The sequence below is a fragment of the Arachis stenosperma genome, chromosome 6 (genome assembly GCF_014773155.1).
Source record: "Arachis stenosperma cultivar V10309 chromosome 6, arast.V10309.gnm1.PFL2, whole genome shotgun sequence".
Classification (NCBI taxonomy): domain Eukaryota; kingdom Viridiplantae; phylum Streptophyta; class Magnoliopsida; order Fabales; family Fabaceae; genus Arachis; species Arachis stenosperma.
In genome coordinates this window covers 18,663,357-18,687,569 of record NC_080382.1, presented here as the reverse complement: position 1 = coordinate 18,687,569, position 24,213 = coordinate 18,663,357, and the positions used below count along the sequence as shown (strand labels likewise).

The 24,213-nt window shown below is 38.5% G+C and overlaps 1 long non-coding RNA gene across 4 annotated transcripts; it reads right to left on the bottom strand.

Annotated features, from left to right (window-relative positions):
• Positions 1 to 16,252: 16,252 nt before the first annotated feature.
• Positions 16,253 to 20,379, bottom strand: LOC130936450 (uncharacterized). 4 transcript variants are annotated; one of them, XR_009068113.1, is made up of 9 exons: positions 19,745 to 20,379; positions 19,530 to 19,584; positions 19,019 to 19,443; positions 18,863 to 18,909; positions 18,604 to 18,673; positions 18,074 to 18,532; positions 17,849 to 17,976; positions 16,545 to 16,634; positions 16,253 to 16,459 (listed from the first exon to the last, which is right to left on the bottom strand). It is a non-coding gene; the product is annotated as an uncharacterized LOC130936450 (long non-coding RNA). The 4 variants fall into 4 exon arrangements; XR_009068112.1 differs by having other exon boundaries at positions 18,863 to 19,079; positions 19,344 to 19,443; positions 19,745 to 20,377; XR_009068111.1 differs by having other exon boundaries at positions 18,863 to 19,443.
• Positions 20,380 to 24,213: the final 3,834 nt, after the last annotated feature.

Sequence of the window (24,213 nt, the reverse complement as noted above, 5' to 3'; positions counted from 1 at the left end):
AGGGATAAAGAGGAATCTCTGCTATTTGATAAAAGACAGAGAAGACCACAAGTGCCAGCTATGTGTCTCAGAGTTATCTGAAGAAATCAATAATGAAACGGAATCAACCCACATGATAAAGGAAGGAGACAACGCATCTGAAGGCCACATAATGAAAGAGGAGGACAGCACATCTGAAGCATCTCTCAACATTATTGCATAATGACGTAAGCGCTTAGGTCATAGAGCACCAACAATGTAGCTGGTGCAAGATAATAAACAATGACGTAAGCAATGACGTCATAAGAAGGGTAAGGATGGGAATTGTCCATCAGACCCAACCATTATAAATAGGTTGCTTAGGCAATTGTAGAAATCATCAAACCATAGAAAGCAGGAGGCTAAGAGTACTCATATGCTAGGAGAGCAAGGAGGAAGCTGCCGAGGCGATTCTATAGTTTGAAGAAGAATTCCCTTAGGAAAAACCAATTCTAAACTCCCCTCTGGAGTTAGTATCTACAATCTCCCCTCTGGAGATAAAAACATCTTATGTAAAATATTCTAAATAAAGGAAGTTTTTCTCCAGAAAGGTACGCCTTTATCCTAATCTCTTAGTTATGAATTATTTAGAAAGTTTAGAATTAACGGAAGAATCTGACTATTATAGATTATCTGCCTTATTAGATAATGAAAAACAGGCTGTTCTAAAAACAGAATTAAATCTCAAATCAAATGAAAATTTTAATAAACAAAATCTTTTAAAAGAAGTTTTTAATAGAAAAAATATAATATACTATGGAAAAATTCAACTTGAAGCCCCTATAAAGATAAAATCCGCCAATGGAGAACTTGAAATAGCTTTGATAAATGATGAAGAATTGAGTAAACAGATTGAGAAAATTAAGGATCAACAAAAAAGATCTAAAATTGGATGGATCCATATTAGTACTATACAAGTCTTAATCAAATCTACATATATGAAAGGAATTAATTCACCAATAAGCTTAGCAATCTGTGACAAAAGAATTACTGATGACCCAATAGATCAAATAATTGGAATTGTTCATGGAAACTTGGCAAACGTAAATGTTAAATTCAATGCCCATCTTGGATATGCTATACCTTTGTCAACTGAAAATCTTGGAAGATCTATAAGTTTGGCTTATAAATTTCACAGAAAGAATCTAATGGAACAAGATGATGAACCATTTTCAATTACATATGCAATAAATTATGCTTTAACAAATAGCCATCATAGTATAATATTTAAAAACAGAGAAAGAATTTATGTTGATGAATTATTTCAGAAAATTGTAAAGACAGAAATACCAAAATATAAAGCTATTGAAAACCCAGTTCTTTTACTAAAAGAACCATCAGGAAAATTAGTTTCATCGAATTTTCAAATAAGAGAATCCAAAATTAATAGCCCTTTAAGTTTATCTAAGTTAAAGACTAAAGAAGGAAATTCTGAAATAAAAGAATTAACAAAAAAGGTTGAAAAATTAAATGAAACCCTAAACACTAAGTTATGACAATAAATAAAGAAAAAATATATGTAACCTATCAAGACAAGAAACAAGAGCTCTTTGAAAGAGAAAATCGGTTGAATTATTTACAGTTTTCTGAAATAAATCAAAGAGCATTTAAAGCTCTAAAAATAATCTATGACAAATTGAAAGGAGAAGTTGAAGAGTTAGAAAAAATAATAGAATCTTTAGAAAATAGTGATGAATCGATGATAGAATTTGCAGAAATTCTAAGATAAATAATGAAGTTTACAAAGATTGAAAGACCAGAAAACAAAATAAAAAGAAAAAGGGCGAAAAAATTAAAAAGTAAAATAAAGGAGTATAAAAGGGAATTAAATAATCTTCAGTTCGAAATTAATGTCCTTATAATAAAAAGGATAGAAATAAGAACAAATATAAACAAGTTGGAGCTAAACTTAAAAAATTTATAAATGCCTGGAAAACCATATTATGACTTAAAAGAATCAAAGTTGTTGAAAGAAAAAATGGAAAATGAAGTTGAAAAATTAAAAAGATATTTAGAAATAACAGAAAGTGTAGAAATAAAAGAAGTTTTTAAGGATTTAAAAAATTATATTAAAGAAAAGGACAAACAGATAAAAGATTTTATATACAATAATCCATGCAAAAAAGAATATTATAAACTAAAACAAGATTGAAAAACTATAAAAATGAAATCAGAATTAGTAATAGTAGAAATGGTCAATACTTTTGATTATGAAACTGCAAATTATAAAGTACCACCAACCAAATCTATACAAATTATAGAAGCAAAATACAAAGAATTTTTGAAAAAGAAATTACATTTTAAAAATTGGTATCAGAGCCAAGTTAACGATTAAGGGTAACACTTTCTCTTTAAGTAACACTTTTAGTGATACGCTTTTAAAATCAATAAATAACCATAAAAAATAAAAATCTTTACAAATGCATCTGTACACTAGATGCCCCTTAATTAAGCTATCTGCTAATTATAACCAACTATTAGTGGATTATAAAAAAGTCGAAAAAATACTAAAAACATGTCATTTATTTCAAAAATTAATTTTATTATCAAATAAAACTGAGAATCAAAAGATACAATAAAATAAAAAGAGTACTCTTATATATAAAAAAAAGTAATATACGCATAAAAAATTAATTATTAAATTAAATCAGCTATTATATATTTATTTATTTAATATTTTAACATATATTTTATATTAGTAGTTAATTTTAAATATACTTAATATAGTTATATATGCCTATATGGTAATATTTATTTTTCATCGCAAATTACACGGCAAAGTTAAGATAATTAACTTATTTAATGTGAACGTATAGCTTATAATTGATCACTAAATTTTATTTCTAGACAATTTGATCTTAAGCAGGATGATTAAATATTTGATAGATTGTAGTAGTAATAGAGACAACTGAAGCAGAAAGACATCGATAATATGCAGTTAATTTTTTCTGAGCTGTATGCAGTTTTTTTTAACAGAATTAATATGAATTGGGCTTCCGTTGTTATTAGAAGTGGGCCGGACAATTTTTTTGTGGTTTCTTTTTTTAAGCTGTGACTTCAGTTGAGTATTTGTCTGTGTTCTGGAATTCGATTTTTAGTTATAAATTGTACATTTGTACTACATGTATCTTTTATTGAGACTTTTGTGTTTCTGTTTTTCTCTTTTTAAAAATGGGAAGAAAAAGAAAAAATCTTTTTAAAACAAAATTGTCTTACTGTACCATATAATCAATGTTTCAGAAAATTAACATTTTCCGTACACATGTATATGTAACACGTATACACTCAATTTATCGTTATTTTATTTTTCACCCTGTTAAACAAATTTATATAATATATTAATGATTATTTATATTAAAAATATTATTTATACACTAAAATTAATTTTGTTATTTGTCAATTTTATTTTTATCTTATTATCTACCATCTTGTTCTCACTATAATAATAATAATAATAATAATAATAATAATAATAATAATAATAATAATAATAATAATAATAATAATGAGAAATTTCATTAGCTTTTTGTACAAACTACCTTAACTAAAAATATATGTATGTTACTCTTAGAAGTAGAAATATTTAGGTAAATTAAAGTAGAATTAAATTAGACATATTTTAATTTAGTTGTTTGTCAATTCTATTTACCTCATCAACCCACTACCATCTTAATCAGTTAGCTTCTTTATCATATTCATAACAAGATATATAACATATGTCTTTATATAGCTAGTTGGTGTGTATATTTAGGGGATAATGGAACACACATAGAGATCTAACAGCTTAATTGGTTAACTTTATGTTACGGATTTGACCCACGGATCCTCCAAAACCCGAAACGACCACATGAACCCGGTCACCTGAGTCCGGCCCGTCCAAACCTTCTAGAAGATTAGGGACCGGCCCACTAGGACCCCCAACCAACTTTCGAATTCAAACGTTTCCCTTATCTTAGCCAAATAAGATAAGATAAGATAGCTACCATCACCTATAAATAAGATGACCCAGGTCCCTCCAGGTAATCATTCATTCCTCACACCTTATACCTCTCAGATCCATTCTGACTTGAGCGTCGGAGTGTCTTTGCAGGTACCTCCCCCCATCGCTCCAGTCAAATAATCCGGCATCCGCCTCTACCCGCAAGTTTCCAATCCATCTCTCAACCCGTACCAGAGACATCTTGTACATTGGCACCGTCTGTGAAAAACTCGCGCCGACCAACCCGGAATGGGGGACGTATTGGTAGAAACCTCCCTAAGCCAAGATAACTCTCGAACGAAGAATCCACCCCCCGAACACCAGGAGGTCACAAATCGTGGAAAGGTAGCGAGCACCATCCACCACGCCGCTCCAGCTTAGAATAAAGAAAACCAACACATCATCGCAGACCCGTGATACCCCAAAAATACTGGGGGAAAAGCGGCACAAATAATCCAAGACCTCTGCCTTCGAGTATAAGAACTCGAAGGCAAAGTGGCCACCGGGGAAAAACACAACGCCGAAGACGGAAGTCACGCGACTTCCAGATCGAAATCCCATCGCGGCCAATCGTCGACCCAACAACACGACAGGAGAGGCGACCGTAGCACCTCGCGCGGCCCCAGACGTGAAAGGTCGCCAGAACGGCGACACAGTAAAAGGTACAACTGCAACACTTCCCGAGATTAAAGTCACCAACACGACTCAGACGAAGACCGACGATACCGAGAAACCAAGCGCACGAGAAACGAACACACGATCATTGGAGCCACCCCCTTCACAGAAAGGATCTTAAAAGCAAAACTCCCTAAAGGATTCGACAAGCCCATGGACATGAAATATGACGGAACCAAAGATCCCCAGGAACACCTAACGGCCTTCGAGGCCAGGATGAACCTGGAAGGAGCAACCGACGCAGTACAATGCAGAGCTTTCCGGTAACCTTGGCCGAACCAGCAATCAAACGGTTCAACGCCCTCCCCAACGGATCCATAACCAGTTTCCACGACATCTCACGGAAGTTCATGGCCCAATTTACAACCAGAATCACGAAGGCTAAACACCATATCAGCCTGCTAGAGATCACACAAAAACAGGACGAATCCACACGAAAATACCTCGATCGCTTCAACGATGAATACCTAATGGTCGACGGACTCACGGATTCTGTCGCGAGCCTTTGTTTAACCAACGGACTCATGAACGAAGATTTCCGCAAACACCTCACCACCAAACCAGTATGGACCATGCACGAGATTTAGAACATCGCCAGAGACTACATAAATGACGAGGAGGTCAGCCAGGTCGTCGCCGCCAATAAACGGCAACACGGAAACACCCAACACGGCAACCCAACATCCCGCCATAGCCAGATATCCAGAGAAACTCAGAGGGACCAACCCAAGCAACCAAACATAAACCGACCACCCAGGATCGGCAAATTCTCTAATTACACACCCCTGACAGCCCCGATCCGAGATATATCACCAGATAGCAGATCGAGGCATTATCCCAAAAGCCCGACAACTCAAAGAAAGAACCGGCGGCAACAAAACCCTTTACTGCGACTACCACCAAGGTTATGGGCACAGGACACAAGACTGTTTCGATCTCAAAGATGCCCTCGAACAAGCCATAAGAGACGGCAAGCTCCCAGAGTTCGCCAAAATCATCAGAGAACCAAAATGCGCAGAAAGAGATAGGTCGCCCGAGAGAGAAGGACGCAATCCAAGAACGCAAAAACAATTTTCCAGGGAAAGTCCAGACGACGACCCGACCATAATAGTAAACGTTATCACAGGCAAAGATATATCAGGCAAATCGAAATCAACACTAAAAAAGGACCTCAAAGTCTTGGCCGTCAGAGATCAAGCCCCAACTGCCACTGCCAACAAAACGATAATCTTCTTACCCGAGGACTGCCAGCACGGCACCTCGGCCGAAGACGTGCCCTTCGTCATCTCGGTGAGAATCGGAACGGGACTAGTGCGGAGAATACTGGTGGACACCGGTGCAGACTCCAACATCCTCTTTCGAGGAGCCTTCGACAAGCTTGGGCTCCGCAACGAAAACCTCTAAACACACCGCAACGGCGTCACAGGACTCAGGGAAAACTTCCTCAAACCGGACGGTTCCATCACCCTACCCCTCACCATAGGGACAAGCAACCAAAGGAAGACAATCCTGTCTGAATTTATGGTCCTAAAAGCTTTCACCGCCTACAACGTCATCCTCGGAAGAAAAACAATCAATGACTTCTCTGCCATCATTTTTACCAAATACCTCCTTATGAAATTCATAACGGAAGACTGCTCCATCGGCACTATTCATGGAGATCATGAAGTCGCAGCAGAATGCGACAACACCAGCCTAGCTTTACGAAAAAAATCTCGCGACGCGGCTGGGATATTCCTAGCCGATTTGGACGCCCGACAAGATGGCCAACCCAGGCTAGAACCAGAAGGCGACATGAAAAAATTACAAGTAGGACGAACCAAAGACAAATACACCTTCATCAACAAGAACCTCCCATACGACCTTAAGGAGGACCTTTCCCAATTCCTAAAACAAAACAGAGACTTGTTCGCTTTCACACCAGCCGACATGCCCGGGATAGACCCCGACCTGATGTCCCACTGGCTAGCCGTTGACCCCAAAGCCAAACCCGTGGCACAAAGGAGACGAAAAATATCCCAAGACCGAGTAGCCGAAGTCAAAAGACAAGTAAAGGCCCTATTCGAAGCGAATTTCATCAGAGAGCTACCCTACACGACATGGTTGGCAAACGTCGTGCTAGTGAAAAAGTCCAACGGAAAGTGGTGAATGTGCGTCAATTACACGGACCTTAACAAAGCCTGTCTAAAAGACACCTTCCCCCTACCCAACATTGATGGATTAGTAGACGCCGCATCTGGCCATCGATACCTCAGCTTTATGGACGCATACTCCGGCTATAATCAAATACCGATGCACCGACCCGACGAGGAAAAAATAGCGTTTATCACCCCCGACGGGACATACTGCTACACAGTCATGCCTTTCGGCCTAAAAAATGCCGGAGCAACTTACCAAAGGCTCACCAATAAAATAGTCCAAAATCTGTCCGGGACCAAATTAGAAGTCTATATAGACGACATGCTCGCCAAAACCGAATCCGGCGAACAACTCATCAGCAACCTTAGGGAAATAATGAACACATTACGAAAGCACCGGATGCGACTCAACCCGACAAAATGCGCCTTCAGAACGGAGGCAGGAAAATTCCTCGGCTTCATGATCACGCAACGCGGAGTCGAAGCTAACCCGGAAAAATGTCGCGCCATCCTCGACATGACAAGCCTGAAAAGCCTCAACGACATCCAATAACTCACAGGCCGGCTCACAGCGCTATCCCATTTCCTCGGGGAATCGGCACAAAAAGCAGTCCCCTTCTTCAAACTAATGAAGAAAGTAGCCCCCTTCAAATGGGAAGCAAAGTGCAAAGAAGCTTTCCAACACTTCAAAAAAGTCCTAGCGGAACCACCAGTCCTCGCCAAACCCCAAATAGGGGAGACCCTATACCTATACCTCTCCATAACGGAAGAGGCAATCGCAGCAGCACTCATCCGCAAAAATGAGCAAAATGAACAAAAACCAATATACTTCATAAGCAAAGTCCTACAAGACGCAGAAACCCGCTACTCACGCCTAGGAAAACTCGCTTTTGCACTCCTCACGGCCTCCCGACGCTTGCGACAATATTTTCAAGCCCATCCCGTGACAGTCCGAACCGACCAAGCGGTCAAACAGGTACTACAAAAACCCGACCTAGCGGGAAGAATGCTAGCATGTTCCATTGAGCTGTCCCAGTTCCAAATCAAGTTCGAACCCCGAAATGCGATCAAAGCACAAGCCATGGCCGATTTCATCGCCGAGATGACACCGGGAAACCCCACCCCCGAGTCATGGAAGATGCACGTCGACGGCTCGTCAAACCTCACCTCCGGAGGCGCCGGAGTCATACTCAAAAGTCAAAACGGACTCGTAATCGAACAGTCAATACGATACGAGTTTCCAGTCTCAAATAATCAAGCAGAATATGAGGCCCTCCTCGTTGGCCTAGCCCTAGCTAAAGAAGTCAGAGCAAAAGTCCTCAAAATAAATATCGATTCCCAGGTAGTCAGTTCCCAGATTAACGGAGACTACCAAATGCGAGATCCCCTGCTCCAACAATACCTTGCCAAGGTAAACGAGCTGAAAGAAGGATTCAATCGCGTAATCGTACAGCACGTACCCAGAGAGCAAAATGCCAGGGCAGACCTCCTCTCTAAACTAGCCAACACCAAACCAAGACACGGAAACAAGTCGTTAATTCAGGAAGTCGTTAAATAGCCATCCATATCAACCACGACTAACACTTACCTAACACACTCTAGCCAAGAGTCATGGACCTACCCTATCCTACAATACCTCCTAAATGGAACACTACCAAAAGACCCCAAGGAAGAAAAACGGACAAAAAGGGAAGCCGCCAATTACACGGTCATCGCATGACAACTATACAAGCGCGGATTCTCACAACCCCTTTTCAAAAGCATCGAGCTCGGGGACATGGAGTACATACTCCGCGAAATCCATGAAGGCTGTTGCGGCCACCATATCGGGGGAAAATCCCTGGCCCAGAAAGTCATCAGAGTCAGATATTTCTGGCCCACGATCACCCAGGAACCATACAACTAGTAAAGAACTGTGACAAATGCCAAAAGCATGCCAACATCCACCAAGCTGCCCCACACCAGCTCAGCATCATATCGGCAGAATGGCCATTCGGTACCTGGGGAATCGATCTTGTTGGGCCCTTTCCTACGGCACTCGGTCAACTCCGGTACCTCATCGTTGCCATAGATTATTACACCAAATGGATCGAGGCCGAACCCCTAGCCTCCATTACGGCAACCCAATGCCGAAAATTCCTCTGGCGACAGATTATAACCCGGTTTGGGATCCCCGAGATCGTCATCTCGGACAACGGGACTGACAAACCCCAATTTGACAGTTTATCTTGTATTGAATTTAGGGGATTTTATCACCTTTTACCCACACTTATTCAATGAAATAGCATGGTTTTGAATATTCTCCTTTAATTGTGCTTAAGAGTGAAAACATGCTTTTTAGGACTTAAAATAGCTAAATCTAATTCTCCTTGATTCCATTAGATGCCTTGATATGTTTGTTAAGTGATTTAAGGTTTAGGAGGCAAAGATTGGATCAAGGGAATGAAGAAAGAAGCATGAAAAGTTGGAGAACTCATGAAGAAATGAAAGAACCGGAAAGCTGTCAAGCCGACCTCTTCGCACTTAAACGACCATAACTTGAGCTGCAGAGGTCCAAATGATGCGGTTCCAATTGGGTTAGAAAGCTAACATCCGGGGCTTCAAAACGATATAAGATTTGCCATAGTTGCTACACGTATGGTGGCGCGCACGCGCAAAGTATGCGCACGCGCCGTTGCTGCCACCTAGTTCACTTAAAGCAAAATGTGGCTAGCGAATTTACAAGCCTTGTGGGCCCAATCCAACTCATTTCTAATGCTATTTAAGCCAAGGATTGAAGGGGGAATGAGGATACACTTCACACTTTAGATGTTAGTTACCAATTAGTTTTAGTTTAGTTCTAGAAGTTAGTTTCTAGAGAGAGAAGCTCTCACTTCTCTCTAGAATTAGGATTAGGATTAGGATTAGTTCTTAGATCTATGTTTTAATATTTGCTTTTTTCTACTTCTACCTTTCAATTCTTTGTTTTTAGATTCATCTTCTTCTACTCTTTTGTTGTAATTTCCTTTATGTTGTTCTTACATTTTGTTGTAGATCTAGTATTGTTCCCTCTACATTCTTTCAATTGAATAAGAGGTAATTCATAATAATTGTTCTTCTTTGCTTTTCCATTGTTAATCTCTTGCCTTTGTAGTTAGATCTCTCTTTAATTCTTGCAATTTATGTTGTTTACTTTTATTGCACTCTATGTGTTTGTTAAAATGTCTCTTTTAGTTTTAGTGTAGATTTTGTTCCTCTTGGCCTAGGTAGAGTAATTAGTGACACTTGAGTTATCCAATTCCTTTGTTGATTGATAATTGGAGAGATTGCTAATTGGTTTGGAGTGCACTAAAGCTAGTCTTTCCTTGGGAGTTGGCTAGATCTTGTGGCTCAAGTCAATTCATCCATTTGACTTTCCTTTATTTAGTAAGGGTTAACTAAGTGGTAGCAATGAACAATTCTCATCACAATTCAGAAGGATAACTAGGATAGAACTTCTAGTTCTCATACCTTGCCAAGAGCCTTTTATAGTTGTTAGTTTATTTTCATTGCCATTTACTTTCATGTCTCTTATCCAAAACCCCAAAACAACTCAAACCAATAACAAGACACTTTATTGTAATTCCTAGGGAGAACGACCCGAGGTCCAATACTTTGGTTTATAAATTTAGGGGTTTGTTTTAGTGACAAACAACTTTTTTGTATGGAAGGATTAGCGATTGGTTTAGAGACTATACTTGCAACGAGAATTCATTTGTGAAATTCTAAACCGTCAAAAATCCAATCGTCAAAATGGCGCCGTTGCCGGGGAATTGCAATGGTGTTGTGTTATTGGTTATTGTATATATGTGAATATTGTAAATATGTTTGCTTTTTTGCTTCTTTGTTAGTTTTTAGTTTGTTCTCTTTAATTGTTACTATTTTTTTGTTTTTGCCCTCTCTTGCTATCATGAATTCTCATTTTGGCTATGAGTGTGATTACAACTATGTTGTAGGTGATGAGAACTTCAATGAAGAGATGCATCAAGGATGGGACAGTCAAAGGTGGGAGGAGCCATATGCATATGATCAATCTTCATGGCAACAACCTCCACCAATGCACTATGAAGAAGAGCCATTTTTTGATGCATATCAATCAAATGGCTATGGTGAATCTCCTTGTGACTTTCAAGAACCACCACCATATGCCTATGAACCATATCCTCAACATAACTCCCAACCACACTCACAAGCCCCTTCTTACCAACCACCTTCATATGACCCTAACCCATATCCATCCTACCAACAACCATATGAACCATATGAACCACATATAGAGCCACCACCATTCCAACATCAATATTTTCAAGAGCCACCTCCTCCATATTATTACCAAGATGAACCACCTCCAATATACGAAAATTTTCAACCACAAGATGAATACTACTTTCCACCACAACCTCCCATGGAAGAATACTCATATCCATTGATCCAAGAGCCACATGATCCTAATCATATTATCCAAGAGGAACAAGAGTCAAGGAATCATCTCAAGGAAGCATTGGATCAATTTCAAGCAACCATGGAGTGTGTTGTGCAACAAGTGGAAAGAATGGAAAACATTGAACCACCACAACTCTACCAAGAAGAACCACCTTCCTACTATGAACCCTTCCCCCAAAATGATGAATCCTTCCACCCACCCCAATCTCTAATGGATGAAACCCTTGGTGTTCTTGTTCAAGGGCAAGAAGAGATGAAAAGAGATGTGCAAAATTTCATGGCTGCCTTGGATGCGGTAACAAATCAATTAGCCTCCCAATGCTTGAACACTCAAGGAACTCCCATGGCTACATGTGGAGAATCAAATGAAGAACATAGCATGAAGGAGAGATTGGAAACTCCGGTGGGAAATGCAGAAAGTTGCTTTGTATTGGAACAATTGGAGGAAGCTTTAATTATTGAAGACAAGGAAGAAGTGGTAGAAGACTTAGGAGATGCGGAGCCTCCATGGGAACATAGAGTTGAAGAAAACCCCTCCAAGATGATTGAAATTGATGCTAGGGAGGAAAGTGCACACCTTCCAAGGCATATTCCATATGAAGACTTGGATGGGATAGAGAAAGAATTGAGTTCCCTTGGTGATGAAGATCAAGCATCAAGTCTTAGTGGTGAAGAATCCTTTGAGCATGAAGAACCTTCTCCGGTTGGATTTGAAAGTGTTGAGGAAGTAAATTTTTCTCACCCTCCCTATTATGATTTGAGTAAAGGAAAAGGTTTAGATAAAATTGTTAAACAAAGGATTGAGATTAAGAGATCTTGTGAAGAGGTGGAAGTCCCTAGAAATAGAAGAACGAGGGTTGGTTATGCTTCATCAAGATCGTTGGAAGCATCTTTGCCTAGGTTGTCATCTACTCCTTCACTTGAGTGGGTAAAATTCATTTCTATTAGCTTTATTGTCCCACTTGAGTATGGCTTGCTTGAAACGGATGGTCAACTTAGGATGCTTTGTGGGATGAAGCGTAAGCGAAAGATGTTTCGTGGTTGGCGTTGCAAATCAAGGCTCATTTTGATTGATACTTCAAGAGTTGAATATAAAGGATGGAGTAGTGCTCAAATAGATGGGTCTAGAAGGATTGTTGGGCACTTTATAGAGAATTCACCTTACTCACCACCCGGTTGGACTAATAATGATGATCAACCTCAAGACGGGTGTGAAAACAAAGTGTGGGACCCCGGATCACAAGAAGAGGATCAACTTTGGGAGCCCCAAGCTTGTGAAGAACTCCATCAACACTTGGCTCAATCCATGAGAAATCTTGGGGCACAATGGAGAACCAAGCATTGGTGGGAGTTCCAAGATGAATACAAGCACAAGCCACCTTGATAAGAAGCTCCCCATAAGTCCAACTTAAGGACAATAAATAAAAGTGCTTGGTGGGAGACACCCCACCATGGTAAACTCTTTCCATACTCTTTTAGTTTGTTAATAAGTGAATTGAGTTGCCATTATAGGTAGATTCTCATTTTCATTTTTATCTTTTGTAAATATTGGTAGAATTAGTTTAATTTCTTGTTTTTATTGTTTTATCAAGTTTAGTTAGTAGTATAGTATGTTGAATAAGGTTCTAGGGTGTTTTGGTAGCTGTTTGGAGGATTGAAAGGCTTGGATTGGTGTAAGAACTTAGAAAAATATTTTTTTGAAAAACAGAACACCATCCACGCGTGCGCGCACCTAACGCGTACGCGCACCTAAGCATTTTTCGACCATCCACGCGTGCGCGCACCTAACGCGTACGCGCACCTAAGCATTTTTCGACCACCCACGCGGACGCGCACTGTACGCGTACGCGTGGATGCAAAAATTCTACCCCAGCCAAAAACCCGAGAGTTAGGCCTGCACTGTGCGAACATTGGGCCTAAGGCACAAGTCTATGCACGCGTGTGCGCACCTGGCGCGTACGCGCACATGATCTTAAATTGGCAATGCACGCGCACGCACACTGTGCGCGCACGCGTCGATTGCACGATCCACACTCCTGGTACTTCTACCCGAGAGTTGTGCCAGACTTGGGCCGACATTATGCCTCCAGCCTAACTCGATGCACGCGTGCGCGCACCTGGCGCGTACGCGTCCTTCAACCAATATGCACATCGACGCGTAAGCACACATGACGCGCACGCGTCGGTAAAAAAAAAAAGAGTTTTTTTCTCATCTTCCATTTTCTTTTGTTCACTGCATTCGCATACTTCTACTCTTTCCATTTTCATTTTGTTTCTATAGCATGTTTTCAGTTTTTTTTCTAAGTGTCATTTCAATAATGGTGTTGGATTCTTACACTCAATTGTTGAGAAATTCTTGCATTATTTTGGTGCTTCTTGACTTGTTTGATATTGTTGGGTGATGAAACTTTTAAATCAATGCTTCATCTTGTATGACTCTTATGTCTTTGAGCATTGATATGACCTCATATTGTCTTTCATGACCCACTTCTTCTTATGTGAACTTGATGTGCCATATGCTCTTCATGCTTCGATTTTGCTCTTGCATCAAGTATTAGTTAATATGCCATTAGCTTATATTGTTTTCTCACTTACATGCGTAGCTAACATGTAGTGAGAACCTTACTCTTATTTGGTATTAGCCCCGGCCTACGTTCTACTTGTTTTGATATCTTTGTTGTAGGCCTAATTGTCGTTTTTCTTTCTTCCCCTTTTGGGTTGGCCACCAAGAAGGGAGAAATGAATACCTTTAAATGGGGCAACAAATAAGTCATCCGCACAACCTTTTGAAGGAGCTCATCAATTGTAGCAAGCCGTCCACCCTGCTCTTCTTTGTATGCACCGAGGACGGTGCAAACTTTTAAGTGTGGGGAGGTCGTCCGACCGATCGGCGATTTTGGGTGACAAGTTTCTAATTCCAACACTTTTGCATTTCATTCTAGGATTTTAGGATTTTTACTTGCATTCTCTTAATTTTTGCATATGTATACACAATAAGCTTAGTCAAAATAATGAAAATTTTCAAGATTTCTATCTATAGGGCACCTTAATTGATTTGAGTGAAAACTTTTCATAGAACTTGCTTGAAATATATGTATTGTGGATCATATTTTTGAGCTAAGAACACAAGCAAGTGAGATTTGAGCCTAATGGTGTGGTTACATCCTATAACCACTTACTTTCCTTCTTGTGTGCATTATTCTCTTTCTATGAATGTAATCTTTGATTTGTTTGATTCTTTATGTCCATTATTTTTTGTATACATGCATTTATATGATTGAGGCCATCATTTCATTAGCTCACTTATCCAAATAGCCAACCCTTTTATATTCCTTTATTAGCCAATTTGAGCCTACGATTAGCCCGCTTGTTCTTAATTTTAGCACATTACAAGCCTTAGAGCGAAAAACAATAAATGTCCTTAATTTGGATCTTTGATTGGCTTAGGCTAGTGTGTGTGAGTATCATTCAAGTGTGGGAACCTTGGGATATTGGGTGAATAAAAGGGTAGTTTGTATTATTATTGAAAATATTGGGAATTGGGGTACATGCTCGTGTATTGATCAAATGTATAGACCTTATGCATTGATGCTCTTGTATATAAAAAAAAAAGAAAAAAAAAACAAAAGAAAAAAAAAAGAGAAAAGAAAAATAATATGGAAAAGAAAAAAAATAATAGAAAAAGAAAGAAAAAAAAGAGAAAGAAATAAAAAAGGGGGACAAAACGCCCCAAAGTGAAGCTCAACAAAAGGGAATCAATGCATAAGTGTTACGAATCAAGAAAAGAAAATGCATGAGTATATGAAAAAGTGAGTAGAATGGGTAGTTAGGCTAGAACTTAAATTGTATAAGATGTCATAGGTTAGGTGGGAAGTTTAAGCTTATCAAAGATTCAAATTTCAAGCTCACTTAACCATATATGCATCCTACCTTGACCCTAGCCCCATTACAACCAAAGAAAAGACCTCATGATACTTGTATGCATGCATGAAATATATGTTAATTGTTAGAAGAAGAACAAATCTTGGAAAGCATGATTAGGGGAGAATTGAGAGAATCAACCCTAAACACTTGAGTGAATAGAGTGCAAACACTACCGGTGAGGGTTTGATGCTCAATTACATGTTTTCATCTATGATCATAATTTTCATGCAAGTTTGTAAAAATATTTAATAACTCAATTCAATTGTGAATTGGACTTGCTAGTCCTTAGCCCTTGTGCATATATGCTTCTTGGGAATTGATTTATTTTGACCAAGCAATTGCATTCATTTAGATAGTTGCATATAGGTAGATTGCGTTTACACTACAACATTCTCAGGTTGAGACAACTTTTAAAAAGTGTTGCCTAAAAGCTGACAAAAGGTTACTTTTGATCTATGGCAACACTTTTGGACCTAAGGCAACGTTTTTGGACGGCGTTGCATATGCAGCCGTTGCCTTAGATCAAGGCAACACTTTTTTATTTCAAAAGCGTTGCTTTTGAGAGCAACACTTGCAACACTTGGTAAGTGTTGCCTTTGGTTTAAAAACAACAACACTTCAAAGGTGTGTTTGAGACTACACTTTTTCAGTGTTGTCTTTTATCTTATATTTTGGCCACTACTACAAAATGTTGCCTATTTGCAATAAAATGCAACCCTTTTACGTGTTGTTTATAAGTTTGAATTCGCAATACTTTGAAGTGTTGCCTATTAGTTATGAATATGCAACTTTTTAAAGCATTGCCTTTTCTTTTGGATATGCAACCTATACAAGTGTTGTTTTTTCTTTTGGATATGCAACCATACAAGTGTTGTCTAATATTCAAAATATGCAACTAATAGAAGGGTTGCCTTTTTGGTAAAAATAAAAGTTACTTTTGTAATAAAAATACACAAAAATAAAATTTACAATAAAATTTTTTGTTCATACATGTGTAATTATTTTATTTAATAAATAAATTTGTGCACAATAAAAAAAATTTATAAAAGAGACAAAATAACTAATAATAAAATTCTAATTAAAATAGATATTAAAAAGTTTAATTAGTATTTCAAATACATGTTTATCAATAATTTTCAACAAAATAATAAAATTCTTGTCTAACAATAATTGTCATAACAAAATAGTAATTAATATTTATCCAAAAAATATCAATTTACTTGCATATTTTATATCCATGCTTGACTTGTCCCATATGCTAAATCTGCAAATAATACACAACGAAAAAGTATATTGTTATTCATGTACCCGATATAGATGAGTATATAGTACTAGTGAGAGAGTTATACCCTATCGTTGATGCATTGATGTTATCCCTTTGAAGTGTGAAGCATACTTGAGCTGTTGAGCATGATCTGTTTCTTTAGAGGGAGCTGAATCTATTAGGATGGACAATGAAAACAAACAAGCTTTCTTAAACTCTAGTTAAAGTTATCTTATAATATCTAATATCTAAAATACAAGCACTTGAATGATACAGAAATTATGTCAAATTCATCAGACTTTTCTTTCCTTTTCATTTAATTTCGAATGGCATCAATCAGCACTCTTAGTCCATATGAATGCTACAAATGGCAAAATCATGTGTGGCCAACGTGCAAAGGATAAGACTGGCTTTGTACATTGACAAGTGCAAATTAACTGTTAGTGGGAATGCCTTCAATTTTCAAACACATCAACAAGCTCCATCATGTAAATCTTAGGTATAGCTGTATAGGTGCATACAACACATGCATGTTAAGTGATTATTTCAACAGTAGTTCTAAATCAGATGCTACTTATCTATAAGTCAATCTCTATTTAATTTCTCATAATATATACTTCACTTGACAAGTGTATATATAGTAAATGTAAACAGATTGATATCAAATCATTGGATAATTTATGTATAGGAAATATAATTCTACAGTATCACCAAACCATGGGCTAAAATCTGTTGGAACTTGGTGAGAGGAAAGAGTGTGAATGAAAGTGTTGAAAGTTGAAACATGTGTAGGCTACTTATTCCTATTATATTCATCTGTGTTAACAGATTGCAAGCTTCTGTCTTTAATAATTCAGCTAAATAGTCCTTTAAAGAAATTGGTTAAAATAGTGGAAAACATAAAAAAAAAGAAGCTTACAGTTAGTTAACATTTTTCATTAAAACTTTCTACATTTAAATATTTAATATGTTTAAAAAGTGTTCTAATAAGACTTGAAATTTAAAAAATATGCAAAAAACAGCTCTCCCAGAATTAATTAAAACAAAAGCATGCATTAAGTCTTAAAAACCAAAGCATGCATTAAATCTCAAACTATCTGCACAGAAACGAAATTGCAATCCACCAAATCAATTATTTGAACAAAACCGGCTCAGAAGTACAATGGCATGCCTAAACAACCAAGAATCAATGAGCAGGAACACCCAGAAGCTCTGTTGTGCAATGCAACCTTCATCAATCACTAATCAAAGACCACAAGACACCATTTAACCCCAAATGACAAAATATGCAAGAAAAAAACAACTTAAAAAGCAATCCCAGCTAAAAAAGAGAAGAATGTGAACCACTTGAAACTCAACTCCCAAATTTCTTAAGGAAGGAGGGAGTACCTTTTTCACCAGCATCACTGTCTTTACGCTTGAGAATCTTTCTCACATCTTTCCTTGTTAAAAAGTTAAACATTGTCCTTTAGCAGAGAGGGAAGCTGAGTGTGGTGCTTGAAAGTTGCAAGCAAACCCTAGAAAGTTAGACCCCATAGTATTACTGGTTAAATACTTCAGCTAATTTTGCTATATTGCTCAAACAAGAAAACCAAATACAAAAACCTAGATAACCTTTTCCATGATGACGAGAAGCTGCCATCCTTGGAAGAACACAGCTTTATATAATAATTTAGATCTGCTCATCTTTGATGGCTGATCAACAAAGCAGCTTGAACTCCTCTTTCTCCTAATAATAGATTCATCTTCTTGTTCCTTAGATTCTTTGAAGAGTGGCAACAATTCAAGTGAAGCAGTATTAGTAGTGTTAGTACTATGAGGCCTTTGATCCATTGAGCTTTCAGAAGATGTCAAAGAACTTTAAATTTCAAGTGAACACATGGTTCCTCTGTTCTGTTTCCTCTGCCCACAGCTCCAACTGAACCCTCCTCTTGTTTCTGTCAGTTCCGAAATCGGAGGAGATCCCGGGCTGCCATTGTTGATCATTCCTGCAAGTGTTTCTTGTGCCTTGTGTAGTACTGATTGCAAGTACTTCCCTTGTGCTTCAATCTTAAGCTGCAAATGTCTCTGCACCTGAAAAATCATTATCCATATTAATCTTTAACATATACTTGTTATGCTTCAATTTTAATTTAGATACCTACCTCAATTTGCTCATAAAGTTTCTTCTGCACCTCCATTTGCATTTGGAGAGCCTCAGCAATTTGCATGCTTCTGTTGAACAAAACATTTGATCAATGAAATTTTTGATACCAATTACAAAAGCATTCAACTAGTTTGATCAATTTTCTAACTATTATAATTATTACTCAGTCATCTCATTCTTATTATTATTTTATAGTTTAGAATTTAGACATAAACTAAAAGAACTTAGGCATATAACTTCCAACATCACAATCTTACCTGTTCACTGTGACCTTGTGAAAAGTACACAACTCAGCTTCCAACAACTGGTAAAGAAACAAGGGTACGCAACAATAACTAGCTCCAAAACAGTGGAGAATAGAAAGGGAGATGAACAAGGAAGAATATGCAAACAAGAGTGTATACATAACATACCTTCCGGGGGTGGAGGACAAAAATCAGCTGAAGAAAGCTTATTTTCAGCAAAATTTCAAAACTAGAAAAAACCAAGCCAATCCCACACAGTCAATTACTAAAAACAAAAGCTCTTTAAGTAGACCCATTAAGTAGGAGCAAAATCCTCACAAGAAGAACCTCAGACCACAGAAAAATCCTTTTCTTCTCTCCTTTCTCGCTGCAAAATCTCATTCTTCTTACCTTTATAATTACCTTTACATCCATTAAGCAAGGCTAATAACAATTCATTCTTCCCTAAATTCCTTTTACTATTTGCCAAATAATAATGCAAATTTCTAATTACCTGTATATCACGAAATTTAGCTTCTTCAACAATCAATTTGGATGTTATTTCCGCTACAATGTTTGTACTTCTCCTCATATTTCTTGCTTAACAACTCTGCCTGTAAAATAGCAGCAACTGAGAGTTTATTCTCCAATTTCTTAAACTTAAAATTAAATGACATATTTAAAGACGAAAGGAACATACCTCACATTTATCTGCAGATGGCCTTACTGTGATCTAATTGAGTTACATGAAATTTCTGAAACATTAAGGAAAAAAAAAACAAGGTCACATTTCTCACTATTTTTGCATAAGTAGCTACTTCTCCCAATTTAGAATACGGAGGAGTGGAGCAGAACTCAGAGCGAGAGAACGAAGAACAAGGTGCGAGCAAAAGAATATAGCGGAGCAAAGCAAACCTCGGCGCGAGCAGAAGAGCATGGTGGAGCAAAGCAGAACTCGATGCGAGGAGAAGAACACAGCGGAGCAGAAGAACACGGCGGAGTAGAGCAGAACTCGGCAGAGCAGAGAGAAACGCAGAATACGCACATCAGTGTTGTGAAATTGGGGAAATTGTGTTAGGGTTGGGGTTAGGGATTTAGGTTATTCATGATTTTGATTCTGAACGCCGTTCAAGCGTTCGTCTAGGAGAGATCGGAGACCAACGCGCCTCCGCAATCAACCATGAAACTCACACGCGCCGCCCGAGCAAGCCTCCATGGAGCTGGCGCATCCATTCGAAAGAACCGTCCAGGACAAACTCGAAGGCTCGATCCCTAACGGCGGTGAAGAAATCACTGAATTCGGTAACAAATGAGGTAAATCGAAGCGAGCCACAACATGAACAAAGAATATGAGATCGAATTTCGCTCCTCAAACCACAGTAACAATAGCAGCAGCAAAAAGAGAAAACAACAACAAGGACAACAGAGAAGAAGAAGGAAGAGTATCATGATTTAGTAACAGGAGTGAACCAAGTGATGAATGTATGCTGTGCTGCTTAAAATATTTAGAAGGAAGCGTAAAATTTTAAAAGAAAATATTGAATTATTTTAGGCAACGATTATAATGAGAAGTCTATTAAAAAATTAAAAGCATCCTTCATAAAGGGTAATATATGAAGACCATAAGCGTTGCTTGATTAATTTACTAAAGTAACGCTTTTTACATGTTTTCTAATTGATCAAAGAGAACGCTTATGACACGTTAGTTAATAAAGAGTTACAATAGCCTTATTCTTTTGCAATAAATTTTAAAAGTTGTTTTTGATTATTATAGACAACATTTTTTAAGTGTTGTCTGTACTATATGTTGCAATAGCTCAAAAATGTTGTAGTGTTAGTTAGTTTCCATTGAATAAATGTCATATCCTTACTTCATTCTTGGTTTAAGCATGAGGACATGCTTGGTTTAAGTGTGGGGAGGTTGACAAACCCCAATTTGACGGTTTATCTTGTATTGAATTTAGGGGATTTTATCACCTTTTACCCACACTTATTCAATGAAATAGCATGGTTTTGAATATTCTCCTTTAATTGTGCTTAAGAGTGAAAACATGCTTTTTAGGACTTAAAATAGCTAAATCTAATTCTCCTTGATTCCATTAGATGCCTTGATATGTTTGTTAAGTGATTTAAGGTTTAGGAGGCAAAGATTGGATCAAGGGAATGAAGAAAGAAGCATGAAAAGTTGGAGAACTCATGAAGAAATGAAAGAACCGGAAAGCTGTCAAGCCGACCTCTTCGCACTTAAATGACCATAACCTGAGCTACAGAAGTCCAAATGATGCGGTTCCAGTTGGGTTAGAAAGCTAACATCCGGGGCTTCAAAACGATATAAGATTTGCCATAGTTGCTACATGTATGGTGGCGCGCACGCGCAAAGTATGCGCACGCACCGTTGCTGCCACCTAGTTCACTTAAAGCAAAATGTGGCTAGCGAATTTACAAGCCTTGTGGGCCCAATCCAACTCATTTCTAATGCTATTTAAGCCAAGGATTGAAGGGGGAATGAGGATACACTTCACACTTTAGATGTTAGTCCTAGCGGAACCACCAGTCCTCGCCAAACCCCAAATAGGGGAGACCCTATACCTATACCTCTCCATAACGGAAGAGGCAATCGCAGCAGCACTCATCCGCAAAAATGAGCAAAATGAACAAAAACCAATATACTTCATAAGCAAAGTCCTACAAGACGCAGAAACCCGCTACTCACGCCTAGAAAAACTCGCTTTTGCACTCCTCACGGCCTCCCGACGCTTGCGACAATATTTTCAAGCCCATCCCGTGACAGTCCGAACCGACCAAGCGGTCAAACAGGTACTACAAAAACCCGACCTAGCGGGAAGAATGCTAGCATGTTCCATTGAGCTGTCCCAGTTCCAAATCAAGTTCGAACCCCGAAATGCGATCAAAGCACAAGCCATGGCCGATTTCATCGCCGAGATGACACCGGGAAACCCCACCCCCGAGTCATGGAAGATGCACGTCGACGGCTCGTCAAACCTCACCTCCGGAGGCGCCGGAGTCATACGCAAAAGTCAAAACGGACTCGTAATCGAACAGTCAATACGATACGAGTTTCCAGTCTCAAATAATCAAGCAGAATATGAGGCCCTCCTCGTAGGCCTAGCCCTAGCTAAAGAAGTCGGAGCAAAAGTCCTCAAAATAAATATCGATTCCCAGGTAGTCAGTTCCCAGATTAACGGAGACTACCAAATGCGAGATCCCCTGCTCCAACAATACCTTGCCAAGGTAAACGAGCTGAAAGAAGGATTCAATCGCGTAATCGTACAGCACGTACCCAGAGAGCAAAATGCCAGGGCAGACCTCCTCTCTAAACTAGCCAACACCAAACCAAGACACGGAAACAAGTCGTTAATTCAGGAAGTTGTTAAATAGGCATCCATATCAACCACGACTAACACTTACCTAACACACTCTAGCCAAGAGTCATGGACCTACCCTATCCTACAATACCTCCTAAATGGAACACTACCAAAAGACCCCAAGGAAGAAAAATGGACAAAAAGGGAAGCCGCCAATTACACGGTCATCGCATGACAACTATACAAGCGCGGATTCTCACAACCCCTTTTCAAAAGCATCGAGCTCGGGGACATGGAGTACATACTCCGCGAAATCCATGAAGGCTGTTGCGGCCACCATATCGGGGGAAAATCCCTGGCCCAGAAAGTCATCAGAGTCAGATATTTCTGGCCCACGATCACCCAGGAATCCATACAACTAGTAAAGAACTGTGACAAATGCCAAAAGCATGCCAACATCCACCAAGCTGCCCCACACCAGCTCAGCATCATATCGGCAGAATGGCCATTCGGTACCTGGGAAATCGATCTTGTTGGGCCCTTTCCTGTGGCACTCGGTCAACTCCGGTACCTCATCGTTGCCATAGATTATTACACCAAATGGATCGAGGCCGAACCCCTAGCCTCCATTACGGCAACCCAATGCCGAAAATTCCTCTGGCGACAGATTATAACCCGGTTTGGGATCCCCGAGATCATCATCTCGGACAACGGGACTGACAAACCCCAATTTGACGGTTTATCTTGTATTGAATTTAGGGGATTTTATCACCTTTTACCCACACTTATTCAATGAAATAGCATGGTTTTGAATATTCTCCTTTAATTGTGCTTAAGAGTGAAAACATGCTTTTTAGGACTTAAAATAGCTAAATCTAATTCTCCTTGATTCCATTAGATGCCTTGATATGTTTGTTAAGTGATTTAAGGTTTAGGAGGCAAAGATTGGATCAAGGGAATGAAGAAAGAAGCATGAAAAGTTGGAGAACTCATGAAGAAATGAAAGAACCGGAAAGCTGTCAAGCCGACCTCTTCGCACTTAAACGACCATAACTTGAGCTTCAGAGGTCCAAATGATGCGGTTCCAGTTGGGTTAGAAAGCTAACATCCGGGGCTTCAAAACGATATAAGATTTGTCATAGTTGCTACACGTATGGTGGCGCGCACGCGCAAAGTATGCGCACGCGCCGTTGCTGCCACCTAGTTCACTTAAAGCAAAATGTGGCTAGCGAATTTACAAGCCTTGTGGGCCCAATCCAACTCATTTCTAATGCTATTTAAGCCAAGGATTGAAGGGGAAATGAGGATACACTTCACACTTTAGATGTTAGTTACCAATTAGTTTTAGTTTAGTTCTAGAAGTTAGTTTCTAGAGAGAGAAGCTCTCACTTCTCTCTAGAATTAGGATTAGGATTAGGATTAGTTCTTAGATCTAGGTTTTAATCTTTGCTTTCTTCTACTTCTACCTTTCAATTCTTTGTTGTTAGATTCATCTTCTTCTACTCTTTTGTTGTAATTTCCTTTATTTTGTTCTTACATTTTGTTGTAGATCTAGTATTGTTCCCTCTACATTCTTTCAATTCAATAAGAGGTAATTCATAATAATTGTTCTTCTTTGCTTTTCCATTGTTAATCTCTTGCCTTTGTAGTTAGATCTCTCTTTAATTCTTGCAATTTATGTTGTTTACTTTTATTGCACTCTATGTGTTTGTTAAAATGTCTCTTTTAGTTTTAGTGTAGATTTTGTTCCTCTTGGCCTAGGTAGAGTAATTAGTGACACTTGAGTTATCCAATTCCTTTGTTGATTGATAATTGGAGAGATTGCTAATTGGTTTGGAGTGCACTAAAGCTAGTCTTTCCTTGGGAGTTGGCTAGAACTTGTGGCTCAAGTCAATTCATCCATTTGACTTTCCTTTATTTAGTAAGGGTTAACTAAGTGGTAGCAATGAACAATTCTCATCACAATTGAGAAGGATAACTAGGATAGAACTTCTAGTTCTCATACCTTGCCAAGAGCCTTTTATAGTTGTTAGTTTATTTTCATTGCCATTTACTTTC